Source organism: Labeo rohita, unplaced genomic scaffold, assembly GCF_022985175.1.
Source record: "Labeo rohita strain BAU-BD-2019 unplaced genomic scaffold, IGBB_LRoh.1.0 scaffold_1434, whole genome shotgun sequence".
NCBI classification, from domain to species: domain Eukaryota; kingdom Metazoa; phylum Chordata; class Actinopteri; order Cypriniformes; family Cyprinidae; genus Labeo; species Labeo rohita.
In genome coordinates, this window is record NW_026127598.1 from 1 (window position 1) to 19,720 (window position 19,720).

A 19,720-nucleotide genomic window follows, 5' to 3' on the forward strand; every position below is an offset into this window, starting at 1 on the left:
TTTTAAGCATAATTACTTGAGTTTGTTTTTCTTTATCATTTTATAACAAATAATGTGTGGCCATCGCATGCAAAATTATACATTCAATTATAAAAATCTATCAGACATAAATGTATATTCTATATTCTATATAGAAATAGAAATATATTCTAATATATTCTAAATAGAAATCACGAGCACATTGTTACAAAAATAAATGTACTGAACATACGAATGTGCATATTCTTTTTCTTTGTACTTCAGTATTGATTTTCCTATTGTTAAAATCTGTATCTAAAACGCTAAGTGTGATACACAATAGCAGTCAGTGAGACACAGCTGACATAGCTATACTGCATAGTATACACCTTATTTTTGCCATAAGAGTGGGGGTGGCCGTTTGTAAATTTAATGTGTCCAGCTTCCGGTCTCATCCATGTCCAGCTATGTTTATCTGTACAAAACAGCTTGTTTTGCTGCTTGATATTGCAAATTGGTGTGTCTTACCCTATTATTTTAATGTATTATCTTAATTATGAACACAGTAGTTTGTAGTGCAAACTTTTTTACCGTTTACGCCACTTCAGTATTCCTCTCGTTATTTCTCTATTGCAGATTATGTACAGGAAGTCTAACATATTACCAGAAAACAGCTTACTTCCGCATTAAGAAATTAGGTGGATAGTAGGCAGTGAGTGGCAGTAAAGAACTAATACAGCTCACATAATAACAAAATAACAATAATAATTATAATCTATAATATTAGCTTGTTACTAGCATTATTAGCAAGTTACTAGCAGATTCTAGTCTTTCTAATATGATTAGCATGTTGTTACCATGTTATTAGCATAATTAGCCAGTTACCAGCACATTACTAGCATGATTAGCAGGTTACTAGCATGTTGCTAGTCTGTTTCTAACATGATTCTCATGTTGTTAGCATGATATTAGCATAATTAGCCTGTTACTGGCATGATTAACAAGTTACTAGCATGTTACTAGTCTGTTTCTAACATGATTAGCATGTTGCTAGTATGATATTAGCATGAAACATGCTAACAACTTGCTAATCATGCTAGAAACATGCTAGCTACTTACTAATCATGTTAGAAACATGGTATCAAGATGCTAGCAACTGGCTAATCATGCTAATATGGTAAAAACATGCTAATTATGTTAGAAACAGACTAGCAACATGCTAGTAACTGTTAATTTAACACGATTAGCAAGTTCCTAGCATGTTTCTAGCATGATTAACATGTTATTATCATGTTGTTAGCATGATTAGCAAGTTACTAGCATGCTGTTACCATGATTTTAGCATTATTAGAAAGTTACTAGCATGTTACTAACATGTTTCTAACATGATTAGCAAGTTACTAGCATTTTATCATCATGATTTTACCATGATTAGCAAGTTACTAGCATGTTTAGCATGTGATCCGTAAGATTCTAACATAATTAGCAAAGTTACTAATAAGATTAACTTGTTATTAGCATTGTTGTTAGCATGATACTAGCATGAATAAGAAGTTACTAGCATGTTTCTAGCATGATTAGCAAGTTACTAGCATGTTACTACTATATTCCTAGCATGATTAACATATTACTAACATGTTGTTAGCATGATTACCAAGTTGTTAGCATGTTGCTAGCATGTTTCTACCATGATTAGCAAAGTTGCTAGCATGTTTCTAGCATGATTAACAAAGTTGCTAACATGATTCTGGTTGCTAGCCATAGATAAATAGATAGATAGATAGATAGATAGGGTTAAATGATAGATAGATAGATAGATAGATAGATAGATAGATAGATAGATAGATAGATAGGGTTAGATGATAGATAGATAGATAGATAGATAGATAGATAGATAGGGTTAGATGATAGATAGATAGATAGATAGATAGATAGATAGATAGATAGATAGATAGATAGATAGATAGATAGGGTTAGATGATAGATAGATAGATAGATAGATAGATAGATAGATAGGTTAGATGATAGATAGATAGATAGATAGATAGATAGATAGATAGATAGATAGATAGATAGATAGATAGATAGATTAGATAGATAGATAGATAATAGATAGATAGATAGATAGATAGATAGATAGATAGATAGATAGATAGATAGATAGATAGATAGATAGATAAGGTTAGATGATAGATAGATAGATAGATAGATAGATAGATAGATAGATAGATAGATAGATAGATAGATAAGATAGATGATAGATAGATAGATAGATAGATAGATAGATAGATAGATAGATAGATAGATAGATAGATTAGATGATAGATAGATAGATAGATAGATAGATAGATAAGGTTAGATGATAGATAGATAGATAGATAGATAGATAAGGTTAGATGATAGATAGATAGATAGATAGATAGATAGATAGATAGATAGATAGATAGATAGATAGATAGATAGTTTGATGATAGATAGATAGATAGATAGATAGATAGATAGATAAGATAGATAGATAGATAGATAGATAGATAGATAGATAGATAGATAAGGTTTGAAGATAGATAGATAGATAGATAGATAGATAGATAGATAGATAGATAAATAAGGTTTGAAGATAGATAGATAGATAGATAGATAGATAAGGTTTGAAGATAGATAGATAGATAGGTTAGATGATAGATAGATAGATAGATAGATAGATAGATAAGTTTAGATGATAGATAGATAGATAAGTTTAGATGATAGATAGATAGATAGATAGATATAGATTTAGATAGATAGATAGATAGATAGATAGAATGATAGATAGATAGATAAGGTTAGATGATAGATAGATAGATAAGTTTAGATGATAGATAGATAGATAGATAGATAGATTAGATGATAGATAGATAGATAGATAGATAGATAGATAGATAAGGTTAGATGATAGATAGATAGATAGATAGATAGATAGATAGATAGATAGATAGATAGATAATAGTTTGATAGATAGATAGATAGATAGATAGATAGATAGATAGATAGATAGATAAGGTTTGAAGATAGATAGATAGATAGATAGATAGATAGATAGATAAATAAGGTTTGAAGATAGATAGATAGATAGATAGATAGATAGATAGATAGATAAGGTTTGAAGATAGATAGATAGATAGATAGATAGATAGATAGATAGATAGATAGATAGGTTAGATGATAGATAGATAGATAGATAGATAAGTTTAGATGATAGATAGATAGATAAGTTTAGATGATAGATAGATAGATAGATAGATAGATAGATAGATAAGTTTAGATGATAGATAGATAGATAGATAGATAGATAGATAGATAAGGTTAGATGATAGATAGATAGATAAGTTTAGATGATAGATAGATAGATAGATAGATAAGTTTAGATGATAGATAGATAGATAGATAGATAGATAGATAGATAGATAGGTTAGATGATAGATAGATAGATAAGTTTAGATGATAGATAGATAGATAGATAGATAGATAGATAAGGTTTGAAGATAGATAGATAGATAGATAGATAGATAGATAGATAGATAGATAGATAGATAGATAGATAGATAGATAAGGTTTGAAGATAGATAGATAGATAGATAGATAGATAGATAAATAAGGTTTGAAGATAGATAGATAGATAGATAGATAGATAGATAGATAGATAGATAGATAGATAGATAGATAAGGTTTGAAGATAGATAGATAGATAGATTAGTTATTAGTTAGAAAGAACATAGATATCTTAAAGCTTAATTGAGTATCAATGGCTTCTAGCAGTTTACATTAAACATAGTTCAAACAGACATGGACTTTTGGTCAATGAAAGTCTATGGGACTTTTTATGATTTTTAATATTAATTTTTAAGAAAACCGTAACTCAAACCAGTCTGAAAAGATATAGCACACTAAGTCAGAACAGTATGAAGATCTGACCCGAGTTTGGAGTATGTAGCTTGAACGGTCTAGGAGGAGTAGGTGTCCAAAAAATTTGCGTTAAGAAAAATAAGAAGAAGAAGAATAATAATAAGTTTAAATACAATTTCAGTAAGTTGGCTTTCCCAAGCCAACTTAATAAGTTTAAATACAATTTCAGTAAGTTGGCTTTCCCAAGCCAACTTAATAATAAGTTTAAATACAATTTCAGTAAGTTGGCTTTCCCAAGCCAACTTAATAAGTTTAAATAGGATTTCAGTAAGTTGGCTTTTCCAAGCCAACTTAACTAAAGTCATTTTAGGATGATATCAGTTGAAATGGCTGAAAAACCATAATTACAACCAATAATATAATTTAATGGCTTATCACTTTTGACCAATAGGTGGTGCTGTTTTCAAATTGATGTGACGTGTTCTGTGTGAAATGACAATGACACACACAAAGTTTGCCGTCATTATGTCAAAGCTTTGCAGAGATACAGCCTCAGATGTAGTTTGGCATCTTTCCAGCAAATTTGTTGATGCGCTAAACGAAAACGGTTTCGTATATCGACACGAAATTCATAACTTTTTGCCAGCACAGTCTGAAGATGATTTGAGTCAAATTTGGTGAAAATCGGACTAACAGTTTGGGAGGAGTTCGAAAAAGTAGGTTTTCTACATTAATCAAAAAGGCGGACAGGAAGTTATAAACACATATCTGAAAACCAAAAGTTTGATGTTTTTGAATTTTTGTGAATTTATATTTCTGCATTTTATATTTTGTGAATTGTGAATTTATATTTCTGCATAATTTTAAAAAAAACTATGAATTGAAATCAGTGAATTAATAAAAACATTAAGATACATCTGTAAATATGTTGTATGATAATTAACAGACATGTCACACCATCAGTTAAAATCAACTATTACAACATGTAAAAAGTCTTAAAAAGTTTAATGTAACACTCAGATGAATCAAGTTTAGAAAATGGCCAGATATTATATGTATAAACAAATATCCTTGAAAGCTGCATGCAAATATTCATAACATCATTGAGATGAAGATACATTTTTGCTGTAATTTGGTCTTTTATTAGTAGAGAGTATTTTATTCACTATTTCCTCTCAGTGCTGTAAGTTCTTCCTCCCTGCAAAATAATTCAACAAAATCATTTACTGAGCTCTCATGACTAAAGACTTTGTTCCAGATCAATGTGAATCATCTCAAAAACTCACCAGCTCTTCTTGCACAGATGATCTGAAGAAGAATCACAGTAGGAGCAGCAAACACTGCAAACTCAACAATAATCACAATCACTGCAGGAAAGATGAGACACACAATCAAGAGAAAAAAAAAAAGACTCAATCTGTGAAAATAGAAATGAAATCAAAGGTATAAAACAACAAACAGTGCAAAGACGTGTCGTACCTCTGATCATATTGATCCAGCAGTCCAACTGTCTTCAGTTTGTGCTGGATCTGTGATAATGGACATATAAACCAAACATCATCATCATCATCATCATCATCATACTTGAGCTTCACATCACAGAAATGATAAATGAACTTGTGCTGCTTCATGAGTTCATCATCTATTATCATGTTCTCAAGGTGTCAGAGAGTAACTGTACACATGTATTTCAAAGAAAATGTGAAGATATTCTTATAAATATGTAGATGTATATTTTAAGTGCTGCTACTGCTGAGATGTAAAGTGTTTTTCTTTTCTTTTTGTCTTTTTATCTATTATACGACTGTTTGTTTTGGATTGAGTTGTGGAGCCCAGGAAGACTAGAAACCACTTTGTAGAAGCAAACAGGATCCAAATAAACAATAAAACACATAATTACATTAAAAAGCCTGTAGTGTGATGTAAACATGTAAACCCAGTCAGTTATGTGTTAAATAAACAGTCAGCAAAGAAAATCACTCACTGCTCTTGACTGAATCACTTTTGGATCTTTAATAAGAATCGATTCACATTTGATTCATACAGTGAAGACTATGCAGTGTTTTAGTTTTACTCAGTATATAATTATATATACAATTTCTGTCGCATTTCTTACTACATGTTAAATAAAGCTAAAAACACTTAAATTAAATGTTTATTTAATTTTTAATTTTGCTCCATTGTGTTGGTAATTTGCTTCTTTGTTATAATTTTTAATTACAATAATAAAAATGTTGGCAGAGGCTGTTTACACTAACTCCACCCAACAACATGTGATTGGGATTGACAACATTACAAAAGACAGTTATTAATCAACAAGTGTCAATGACACAGATGGTAAAGTGTATGTGATGCTTCTTTTGACGTGATCAACCAGGGTTCGATTTCACCTTTTGGCAAACTTTTTTTCTCTCTTTTCAAATTTCATATCACATCAGAAAAGCATTATTTTTTAATAAAAAATGAAGGAAATAATCAAAAAGTTGAAAATAAAGTATCGGGTAGGGTTAGAATAGGTGTAGGGAAGACTTTATTTTCCCAATACGGTGGCATCCATTTAATAATCTGAATTAAAATTAAATTTTACACTCTATAAGTTATTACTGCATACTGTTTTATAATGTACTACAATACTGAGGTGCAGATATTGCCACTATTTGCAATAAGTAGAATAAATAGAAAATCCTGCTATTTTAACATAGTGCAAATACAATCTATAGCTATTTGCACTTAGTGTAAATAACATCTAATTGATGTTCACACTTAGTGTAAATATCTGCTGCCTGAAAGAAAATGGGAGTGTCTATTTAAACTAAATGCAAATAGCCCTTTTTTTATTTATTTTTTTTTTTTTTTTTTTTTGGAAAAGCTATTTACACTAAATAAACTACTTATAATATAAATATCAGAAAATCCTGTTATTTGCACTTAGTGAAAATAGCCACTGCCAAAAAAAAAAAAAAAAAAAAAAAAAACAATAAAATATATGATATATATCACTATTGTAAAATAAAATGCCTTATACCACGAAATATGATTTCACACCCTGAAAACTGCTGGTTTGGCAACCCAGCGCTGGGTAAATATTAGACAGAACACATGCTGGGTTACTTTGACTCTTTAACTATCTAGTTAACTATTGTTTAATTACCATTAAAAATAAAAATAATAAAAAATAAATTAAATAAATAAATAAATATTAACAGGGGCTGGAAATTAAAAATCAAACACAAAATTACTAGAGACCACAACAATAATCAAAAGGTGAACATTTAATAATAAGGACAATAACAGCCATGGACAAAAATATAAGACAAATTGAATTTATTTGAGTGAATACAGCATAGATTACAATATTACATACATTCAATTTGTTTAATGAGAATTTTAGAAAAAAAAAAAAATTTAATTCAATGTAACATTTAAACATTTTAATTCAAGTGTGTTCAACTGTTCTCTGTAATCTGAGTCGTGATGGGCTGCTGTTCACCGGGGGAACTGTGAATGTCAGGCCGTCGCCTCATGTTTGACTCATAGTTGAAAGATGTTGTGACTGACTCCATAACCTGCCCATAAACAAACAGTACTGACATTAGAGAACATACTTTAACAACAAAATAAATTACATTCAGTGTTATAATGAATAAAATTATTTTATATTATGCAAGAAAAATTACATTTCCATCATGTGAAACTCATTCAACAGACTGAAATCTCATTCTTGTATGTTGTGTTGCATACAATAATATCATTTACAGCACAGTAAAGAGTTTATAAATGAAATAAAATGTTTACAAACCTTTATTTCTCTGAAGAAGTGCACCAATCAGGCGGCGATGAGAACCGCTCTCTCCTGTAGAGGATGAAAAAAGCCTGTGCTCTGACCGTAACTCAACAGCTGAAGTAAGTCTGTGTTGGGTTGTTTCGTTGGAGGGAGGGGGGGGGTGTATAGTTTCGGCGGTCAGTGAGATTGACCAAGACACTAATGACTGTAACACAAAAACTACCCAACACTGGAAAAAAAAACAACCCCCAGCATATCAACCAACAGACTCAACCCAGCGTTTGGGTGGAAAAAATAACCCAGCATTTTAAGATTGTACAATCCATAATTAAGATGTCAGAAGTAGAGAAACTTGAAGGTTGAAAAAAAACTCTGAAGGTTAAAAAAAAAAAAAAAAAAGTTGTATAGGTTTGTTTTACCTGACAATGTTATAATTAAAATGAAATATTTAGTTTTAGTAGGATTTTTTTTTTTCAGACTGATGCTCTTTGTATACAGTTTACAATCACAAAACCAGCTAATCATACTGACTTCAGTTCAAATCTGCAGCTAACAGATCATATGCAGTGAACAAATAAAACACTGTTTATCATTGCATTAACATCAGCACTTCCATGTTCACTGCATTAAACAACAAACACCATCATTATCATCTACAACCAAACCACGAGCTCCACCCTTCAGCACAATGAAAACCACAAAACTTCAACAACACAAACTCCTCAAAACACCAGAAACAACATTTGAACATTAAACACAAACAGATTTACCTTTACTCAAAATGCATAATATAACACTTAATTTTCATCACTTTATTTCAACTCTTTCGATTTTACTTAAGTCATTATGTGCATTTGTTAAAAAAAAAAAAAAAAACATCGGCAAGAGTCAAAATCATATTTTATTTAGTTGACAAACAAGATAACTGTAATGACAGGACAGGGAGGGTCGATAACCAAACAAACAGTAATATCCAGGGCAAGGCGAGAGCGTAAATCCAATAAACAGGCAGAATCCAAAACCAGAGAGAGCAGTCCGAAAAGTAACAAATAAACAAGGAAAGGAAACCAGACAGAACTATCGCAAAAACTGTGGCAAAAACAAAGACAAAACTATGATAAGAAACCAAACCGTGAAAATAAAAAAAACAGGGCAATGAAAACAGGAAAACGCTTGGTAGAGTCCGCTATAGCAAAACAATACTTCGCCAAGTCAGGTTGAAAATGGCCTCCTTTTATGTCTACCAAACAGGAAGTTACCAATGAAGCAGCAGAGGGAGCAGCAACAGTCAGTCAGTGGGTGAGGGCTCTTTCTGCTGGCGTGGCATTACAGACATTCATTAGACATTCGGTTTCATACTAATTAAACTCTTTGTGACTGTTGTTCGGAGCCCAAACTAATTCAGACAGAAATATATGTCCTTTATGTTGCACAAGGCTTAATTTTTTTTTAAGGAAAAAAATAATAATAATAATAGTACAAAACATAATAAATAAATAAATAAATAAATAAATAAAAACACGAATTAAACAATTTAACTACATGACATTATACTATAAACCCACTACTAAAATGTTCAGTTCAAAAAATAAAAATAAAATAAAAAGATCCTGTTATTGCACAGGTAACAATTTAACTGTAAAATATTCAGAATATTATTTCCTATAATGCACAATGATTGTTTCTTTTCTGATTATGCCTTTATTATTTTTATATATGGTACTGAAACCATATTTTTGATATGTTTAATATACTGTACCTACTTAAATTCATTCAACTTTGCCACTGTTTAAGATAAAGGTATCAAATCAAATGTAAAAATCTTAGAATATTATTCCCTATAATACACAAGGCTTGTTTTTCAGATTATTAACCTGATTTTTATCCAGTACTGAACCCATTTAAATCCATTAAACTTGAACAACATTTGATCTAAACATATCAAACCACCTGTAAATTACTCTGAATATTATTCTGCATGATGCACAAAGCTTATTTTATGATTATTAAACTTTTTATATACTTTTATTAAACTTTTATATCATATTCAGATATATTACTTTGCAGTTGGTTTAATAACTTTAGTGGAAACTGTGTTGTTGTAGTTTAATGGATTTGTATCTGTTCAGTAATAGATGAAAAATAAGCAAAATAATAATATAAAAACAGGCCTTGTGTATCATAAGGTTCTTAATGTTTGACAGAGACTTTTTTTTTTTTGACAAGATCTTCTAGTGCAGAACAATGTAAAGGTAACAACATATCGTAAGTAAAAATAAAATAAAATAATAAAAAGACATAACACAAAAATAAAACCACAGTATGGAAGGTAAATATTGAAAGTACACAAAAGGCATGATTACAAATAATATGGATTAGAAGATGCAAAAGTTTCTAAAGGTCATCTGAAAATTTCTTTTAAAATTAACATTAGTTTATCTTGTATATCTTGACAAAGGCTTCCTGCTGAAACATTGGTTAATTAAAGTAGTTTATTTGTGAGTGAGTGTGTGGTTGTATGTTCTCTCCACACAAATGTACCTTTTGTAACATATCAGTTAAAGATATTGAACATTTATTTTTCTGTTGCCCTTGCTCTATTTCATTTTGGGTTGATTTTAAAATAGACATAAAAATAAATAAATAAATAAATAAATAAAAATAAATAAATAAAGCCATTAATTTAGAACCTCATGATATTTTACTTTGTTTTCAAAACCCATATTTTTCTGTTAAACAAAATTACATTATTAATCTGTTAATTGTCTTAGCAAAGTTTTATTTTCATAATAAAAAAAATATATAATAATAATAATAAAAATACAATTAGGTACTAATTTGTACTGTTTAAGGTAAATACGATATGTATTTTTGCACCTTAGTGTACCACTCCAGTGACAGCATAGTTTTTTTTTTTTATTATTATTATATTATGTTTATATTAAGTTCTTTCATTTTAATGGCAAAGAAAAAATATTATATTGCCATTAATGTGAAAGAACTGAACCTAAACGTGTGTGATACAAATGCTCATTTTAGAAGAACATTTCAGACTGAACTTAAGGGCTTTCCCATTTTTCCCATACTAATGGCATAATCTGATAAATTAGTCCCGTGTATCATAAGGAATATTATTTTCCGTAATTTACACATGATTTGATACCTTTTAGGGTTGCACAATGTACTGGTACTACGGTAGTATCACGATACTAAAGCTTAAAAATACCCGCGGTGCCATTGCATTTTTTAAACGGTAGTATCGTCCATACGGTAGTAAAGTAACATATGTTGTATGCACGGCAGGAACACTGTTTAAAACCTTCATTTGAACATGCACACCAGCAGAAACATTACAAGTTAATTGCCAAAATGTCTTTCTGCTGTGCTTTGTGTAGTACATGCTGTGTGTAGCTTTATGTGCTATTCAGTGTTTCCTGACGCTTCAGTTCAGCTTGAAATGAGACGTTGCACTTGCACATCGTTGTTCATGCTGCAGTTTATCAGAAGAGAGGGTCTGATTCAGACCGTCTGATGTTATTTAAAAAAATAACATAAAAAAAAAAAAATATATATATATATATATATATATATATATATATATATATATATATATATATATATATATATATATATAACATTTAAATGAATATGTTTTAATATACAATCTGCTAATTTGGAAATTTCAGGATATGCAAGCAAAAATGCTCCTGACAGTTCAGCAGTATGACACGAGCAAGAGTTAAAAGTGCTGTTTTTGTTTAGTTTCTGTGTTCGAATATGAATCAGCGTTGGCTTGAGTGAATCACTGATACACTAAGACATTCATAAAAACAGTCATTTGATTCACTCCTGAAGGATTCAGTTGTTCTGAAAGAATCGTTTAAATGACTCAGTGATTCAGTCATGAACACTTGCTGTCACCTGCTGGCAGTTTTAAGTTTCCCATCATATTACATTCTTTTCATACATATTTCTATATTCAGAGTTTTGTATTTAAAACATTAATCTCATAACATTATTTATGCAATTATAAATACAGTTTAAATGTATAAATACCACATTTAAATGTCACTTCATGCAGCCTCTGTGCAGTGCAAGATTTTTGTTTACATGATTTCATGGATAACAATAGCCAGTCTTTTGCATTAATTAAGTATTCAGAGAAAAATTATTTCTGTTTTCATTTACATCTTTTTATTCATGAAATTTTGATTCATTTTGTAGAATTTCATTTTAAATTAACAGAATACTGCATGGTATCGTAATGCTACTTGTTATCATGAAACATCATCTGGTATAGTACCGTTAGTCTTTTTTATGGTATCGTGACAACCCTAATATCTTTATCTTAAACAGTGACAGAGTTTAATGAATTTCAGTAGGTATATGGTTTTAGTACCAAATATAAAAATAATAAAGACATAATCAAAAACAAAACAAAACAAAACAAAACAAAACAAAAAAGCCTTGTGCATTATAGGGAATAATATTCTGACTATTTTAGTTAAATTGATACTTTTAGATCAAGCAGTGTTGTCATTTAATGGATTTATATCATTGCATACATTAAAAGTTGTGTAAGTTTATAACAAAACACATAAAAGGCTCATTATAAAAACGGAGCCTTGTGCAATAACAGGGATGTTTTTTAGTTTTGGTTTTATAGTATAATGTCATGTAGTTAAATGGTCTCTTTCACTTTATTTACCAATATTTCACATTATTTCTGAATGTAATAATAAAATGTGATTTATACACCGATAAACACACTCAACAATACAAGACTGACCTGGTTTGACTTATTTTTTTGTAAAATACAGCACACTGCAAATAGATACTGTTTGCACAAAAAATAAATAAATAAAAATAAAATAAAATAATAAATAAATAAATAAAAACTATTATGTTCAACACTCAGCCACATTAAGTTCAACTTGAATCACTGTTATAAGTCCTGCTGTAGAATATAACCATCATATTTTAACTCTGATCATCACATTAAATAAAAAAACTCTTTGCTGTCAAGTTTCAGTTTCTTCATTATTACTGTTACACTTGACTGCAGTTCATTATTTTGCAGCAGAGCTTTGAGTTTCTCTTCTGTCAGACTGAAAGAAGCTTTTATACATCAGTTTGTTCTGCTTCAGTGATATTAATAGTCATCAGTGTTACTGACATTATAAAGGTCTAAAACTGATTGATGAGATTGTTTTCTCACCTGAACTCTTGAAAGTATACAGGTCCTTTTCAAAAAATTAGCATATTGTGATAAAGTTCATTATTTTCTGTAATGTACTGATAAACATTAGACTTTCATACATTTTAGATTCATTACACACAACTGAAGTAGTTTCAAGCCTTTTATTGTTTTAATATTGATGATTTTGGCATACAGCTCATGAAAACCCAAAATTCCTATCTCAAAAAATTAGCATATCATGAAAAGGTTCTCTAAACGAGCTATTAACCTAATCATCTGAATCAACTAATTAACTCTAAACACCTGCAAAAGATTCCTGAGGCTTTTAAAAACTCCCAGCCTGGTTCATTACTCAAAACCGCAATCATGGGTAAAACTGCCGACCTGACTGCTGTCCAGAAGGCCATCATTGACACCCTCAAGCAAGAGGGTAAGACACAGAAAGAAATTTCTGAACGAATAGGCTGTTCCCAGAGTGCTGTATCAAGGCACCTCAGTGGGAAGTCTGTGGGAAGGAAAAAGTGTGGCAGAAAACGCTGCACAACGAGAAGAGGTGACCGGACCCTGAGGAAGATTGTGGAGAAGGACCGATTCCAGACCTTGGGGGACCTGCGGAAGCAGTGGACTGAGTCTGGAGTAGAAACATCCAGAGCCACCGTGTACAGGCGTGTGCAGGAAATAGGCTACAGGTGCCGCATTCCCCAGGTCAAGCCACTTTTGAACCAGAAACAGCGGCAGAAGCGCCTGACCTGGGCTACAGAGAAGCAGCACTGGACTGTTGCTCAGTGGTCCAAAGTACTTTTTTCGGATGAAAGCAAATTTTGCATGTCATTCGGAAATCAAGGTGCCAGAGTCTGGAGGAAGACTGGGGAGAGGGAAATGCCAAAATGCCTGAAGTCCAGTGTCAAGTACCCACAGTCAGTGATGGTCTGGGTTGCCATGTCAGCTGCGGTCAATGCAGCTAGCTATCAGGAGATTTTGGAGCACTTCATGCTTCCATCTGCTGAAAAGCTTTATGGAGATGAAGATTTCATTTTTCAGCACGACCTGGCACCTGCTCACAGTGCCAAAACCACTGGTAAATGTTTTCCTGACCATGGTATTACTGTGCTCAATTGGCCTGCCAACTCTCCTGACCTGAACCCCATAGAGAATCTGTGGGATATTGTGAAGAGAAAGTTGAGAGACGCAAGACCCAACACTCTGGATGAGCTTAAGGCCGCTATCGACGCATCCTGGGCCTCCATAACACCTCAGCAGTGCCACAGGCTGATTGCCTCCATGCCACGCCGCATTGAAGCAGTCATTTCTGCAAAAGGATTCCCGACCAAGTATTGAGTGCATAACTGAACATAATTATTTGAAGGTTGACTTTTTTTTGTATTAAAAACACTTTTCTTTTATTGGTCGGATGAAATATGCTAATTTTTTGAGATATGAATTTTGGGTTTTCATGAGCTGTATGCCAAAATCATCAATATTAAAACAATAAAAGGCTTGAAACCACTTCAGTTGTGTGTAATGAATCTAAAATATATGAAAGTCTAATGTTTATCAGTACATTACAGAAAATAATGAACTTTATCACAATATGCTAATTTTTTGAAAAGGACCTGTATGTGACTGAGGTCCTGACTTGATTTCTGTGAGTAACTTCACATCTCCACTCTCTGTTGTCATCTTCATTCAGGAGTGTTGTAGTCAGAGTGATGATACAGTGTCCTGGAGCTGATATCTGATATCTGGAGTCTGATATTGTCAGTTTATCACCAGCCTGATTCACCCAGAACAGCTGAATTCCCTCAGAACGGATCCAATCATCACAAGAGACTCCAGCATATGAAAACAACTGACAGTAGAGAGTCACAGAGCTGCCTGCACTGATCTCAGTCTGTGAGGATGATGAAGAGACTGAAACACAAAATAACACACAAATCACACACTTTACAATCATTGTGAGAGTTTAAATGAAGAACTAGATAAAAAAGCCAGAACAGAAAGTTTTAAAAAGTTTGAAAAGTTTTACGTTTGATGGTTTTCAGTCTGAAATAGTTTGAATTCTAAAGTTTAACGTTTACGTATGTAAGGTTAATGTTTGGATGTTTTGAAGGCAATACAGTCTGTCAGAGATAGATAGAATGTTGTTAGCATGTTATTAACATGATTAACATGTGACTAGCATGATGTTATAATGATTAGCAAGGTACTAGCATGATTAACATGTTATTAGCATGACTAGCAAGTTACTAGCGTTATTCTGGTTGCTAGGCATAGATAGATAGATAGATAGATAGATAGATAGATAGATAGATAGAGAGATAGATAGACAGATAGATAGATAGATAGATGAGTTTGAATGAATTTAAATGGATTATAAATACAGTGCATAGAAGGGAAGTTTGACTGAGTCTCAAAGGATTCTGGGAGTTTTGACAGTTGGAATTTGAATAGTGTTGCTCATTTGAACATTCCGTCAATGTAAGTCTATGGGATTTTTCCCAAATTTAATCGTCATTTTTAGGAAAACCGTAAGTCGGATCAGTTAGAAAAGATACAGCAACTAACTTCAGATCAGTCTGAAGATCTGGGCTGAGTTTGGAGTTTGTAGAGTTAAAGTGTCGACAGATTTAGTCTCAGAAGAAAACAGCAGATCAGTAAGTAATTTTTAAACTGATCATATAATCATAAAATTACCATGAAGAACATGCAGATAAACAAAAGCATTAGGTCTCAGTCTTTGTCCATTGACACGTGTCCATTGTTGGCAGATGTAAAGTCCATAATCTTCTTTTATGATGTTGTTGATGTTCAGAGAGCAGTCAGACCCCAGACTCAGTCTCTCATGACTCTCTGTGTCTTTTTGCCTAAACCAATCAGTTCAACTGATGCTGAATGTCTGTAATAGATCCATGTAGTTGATGTGCAGTTATGAAGATGATTATTACAGGGCAGACGGACATTTTCACCAGAACTGATGAACACATGAGTCACATTCACTCCACTGGTACCTGAAACACAAGAACATTTGAGTGATTATTATTAATATAATATAATCAGTGGTGTAGTGGTGCCTGTAGAAGTGGGTATAGTCTTAAGTTTATTTAATGAACTGATCTTGTTGAAATGAACTCTTTCCCAGACTAATTAAACTAAATGTCTTGTAGAGAAAACAGAGATTTGTTTACCTGTGAGAAGTGAAGAGAGAATGATCAGTCCCAGCAGACACAAATGACACTTATCAGCCATTTTCTCTTTCTGTCAGTCTTCCTCTTCATTATATGCTCACAACTCTTTCTTTAAATACTATCAGCTCTTCCTGTGTTTGTTCACTTCCTCTGATCTGACTGAGTGTTTAAATGCTGTTATTTAGTGACACAATGTCAGTCATAATGGAGAAGTGTGAGAACTGAGATCAGTTCAGGCAGTTTTAACCTGCAGTCATTCTGTAAACACCTCAATCTGTTGAATCTTCCCTCGAGAGCTGAACACAGACTGTTACTGGTGTTGTGTTGAAATCTGTTTCTTCTATATTTCCTGTGAACTGCCAAACCATAACCACTAACCAGACAACAGCGTCTGTGAAACACGTTCTTCAGTGTGAGAACTAAATATTGTTTAGAAACCCAGTCTATAGGCTGTTCTTTACATTACTGTTAGTTTCACTTCATACTTTTAGCAGTTTTACACGTGTTGTTAAATTCTAGAAATAAATGTATTAAAATATTGGAGATTTAACTAGTTTGTTACTGAAAAGTTATTCACTATCACTGACTTCCTTCCTTGAGTCGCACTAATAACAATAATATCAATAATGACATTTTGAAAAATATTTGAAACCCTCATTTTTCAAACTCCTCCAAAGTCATTGGTCAGATATTTGGTGAAAAACATTTAACACATTATTATTAGAAGCACCAGAATTACTAAACACAGTTATATAACAGACATTCAGACGTTTATCTGTAAGTTCACAATACATAAATTCAAAGTGTGTAAATAAAGTTGTGTATAAATTTGCATTTTTAAAGCACTGTAAGTTTCTCCTCCTCTCAGCACTAATATTTGTCTTTTGTCTCTTTGTGTTGTGGTTTGTGGTCTAGTGTTTTCAGAAGTGTGTTACTGCTGACTGTGGGAACTCAGTTAGTTTGACCACACTAGTTTAACCCACACAGATCTGAGATCATCTCTGAGCCCAGTTTGAACTAATAGTTGTGAATTTCCACACATTCAGATCACAGTTCCTCTTTCTGTTTCTACATCTGAATTTCTCAACTTTTTCCTCTGTATAAATGTCTGCTGCAATCTGATTACAAGTTCAGTGTTAGTTTAATTGGTGCAGTTTAATTAAAATCTTTATTTCAGTGTTTTCACGTAAGGCAGAGTTCATCATCCAAACACCTTGATTTGAAAGACCTTGATTAGTTGATTCAGGTGATTTAATCAGAGTTGAAAAGTGTTTCTTCAGGAGCAGGAATGAGGAATCTGATGTACAGTAGCACATATACTGTATTTCTGCACATTTTCATGGACCAGTGATTCCCAAACCAGTTCCTGGAGTCTCATCAACAATGTTTCTAGCATTGGAGTCTCTATTGATGAACTGATGAATGAATCAGGTGTGTTTGATTAGAGAGAGATACAATGACTGTCTTATGCTATTTTGAATCTATCCAGCATTGGTCAAACTCTTTGGAGAACTGAGCTAAGACAAATCAAACCACATAAAAGGTCAGATGTAGGGCCATTCATGCTAAAATGAGAGTGTTTTTAGTAGAGATGTGGATGACCCTGCAGGCCTTACACCTGTTTCTTCAAAAGGAGACGCTGCAACTGTCAGTGCTGATTCTGACGACACTGTGACAAGTGTGAATGAAAGATGCACGAATAAGGAACTTGAAAGTTTCCACTTGTTCAAGGCTGTAAATGTGTCTCATGCATGTGACGGAGACCATCAGAAGGTCGAGGTATTTCATCAACACTTTTTCATTTCTTTGACCAACAACATTGAGTGCAGACTGATGAGAACAGAATTATTTCTGCTGCAGCTGCTCTAAATCCATCAAACTGACCATCTGATGAAAATGAGCACATCCTATATGAGGATGACCAACTTCTCACGATACTTAAGACTCTCAGTGAAGACTAACAGTAATTATGGAATCATCATGTTCCATTCCATTCTGACGCATTTCCTCTTTTTTTTTTTTCAGAAGCTGCTACTGCTACTCTATAACTCCTTTCAGTAAACAATGGAATAAAGTTCAGACAGTTAATAAACTGATTTTAATCCTAATCATAATTAAATCAACATTCATCTGAAATCAATTTTATTTAAATTTCTATAAAACTTAATCTACAGCATTTGAGCAGATTACTTTAACTTCCACAAGTCCTTCTTTCAAATCTTATTTTATTCTGTTCACTTATTTAATATATTGAATTTATATTAGTTCACAACCAAATATCTGAGAGCTTTAAAGGGTTCAGGGCTCAAAGCAGTAAAATAATTAGTAATTAGTTCATGACTAAGGGGGAATCTGCTTTTAAGGGCCCAAAGAAATGAATCAACAAAAACAAATCTCACGAGAGGTCACAGAAACCTTTCCAGTGTAAGTTAAATATGAATGTAATACTTAGATATTACATCTAATTTGGTACAAACACAAAGCGTTGCACGTTTTATTGGACTGCAAAGATGAGAAGTGGTGATATTTATTTAGTAGAACATTTGCAACTGCTTTTTATCACTTAATTAGAAACACCATAAATAAAGTTGATTCTGTTATATGAACTACTGAACAGACAGATGTTGATTTTAAAATACAAAGTATTGAAAATAAAAATAAAGCTCGGGGAAAAAACACACACACACACACACACACACACACTATAAGTGTGTCCCATGAGGTAATGAAAAGTTTGACACACACTTCTTCATCATCACTTCAACATTTGGGCCAAATACAGGAAATACCTCATATAAGAGCAGAGACCACAAGTGTGAGGATTTGGACAAGGCATCTGTTGGTTATATATAGTGGGTGGAGATGACATCACTGCAACCTGATTAGCTGCTCATTAAATGCAGATTCCATTGGTCCGTTTGTGTCTGAATGGGCGAGACTTGGCCTGAATTAAATGGGCATCAGACTTTGTCTGTAACGTGTTTACTGTAGTGTTATATTGTATTAACACACAGTGTGAGCAAGTATCTTAATTCCCAAACAAACTTTACTTTTACAGTTTTTACATTTATTTATTTATTTATTTATATTATTGTTGTTGAGGGGTGGTGGGGGTGGGGGGTTGGGCATTAATAATTCCAAACCCAATTAATTTGCTGTGAGAAAAGGTGTGTGGAAATCATTAGTTTATCAAAATAGATTTCTGAACCAACCACAATAAAGTTATATGAATTATTATGAATATTGATCATTTCATAATTTGTTAATCTTCATTTCTTTGCTTCACAATTGATCACATTTCCAACTAATGAAGGTGAATCACCAGATTAGAGTAACAAACTACACTGAGGTGAACCAGATGTAGTAGAACCCAAGTGCAGTTTAATATCTTCAACATGAAACTAACAGAAAATAAACAAAGTCTTAGCATGACTTGACAAAACATGAAGTTAACATGACACAAACATAATGTACAACACAGAAGCAATGCAAACATGAGGGTTTAAATTTAAAACCATAGGGAACACATGATAGAAAGCAACCAATGACAGCAGACACAAATGACACTTATCAGCCATTTTCTCTTTCTGTCAGTCTTCCTCTTCATTATATGCTCACAACTCTTTCTTTAAATACTATCAGCTCTTCCTGTGTTTGTTCACTTCCTCTGATCTGATTGGCTGAGTGTTTATTTGACTGACACTATATCAC

The 19,720-nt window shown here is 32.3% G+C and overlaps 1 pseudogene; it reads right to left on the reverse strand.

The window, feature by feature from the left end:
• Positions 1–14,418: 14,418 nt before the first annotated feature.
• On the reverse strand, positions 14,419–16,303 carry LOC127158289 (uncharacterized; annotated as a pseudogene).
• Positions 16,304–19,720: the final 3,417 nt, after the last annotated feature.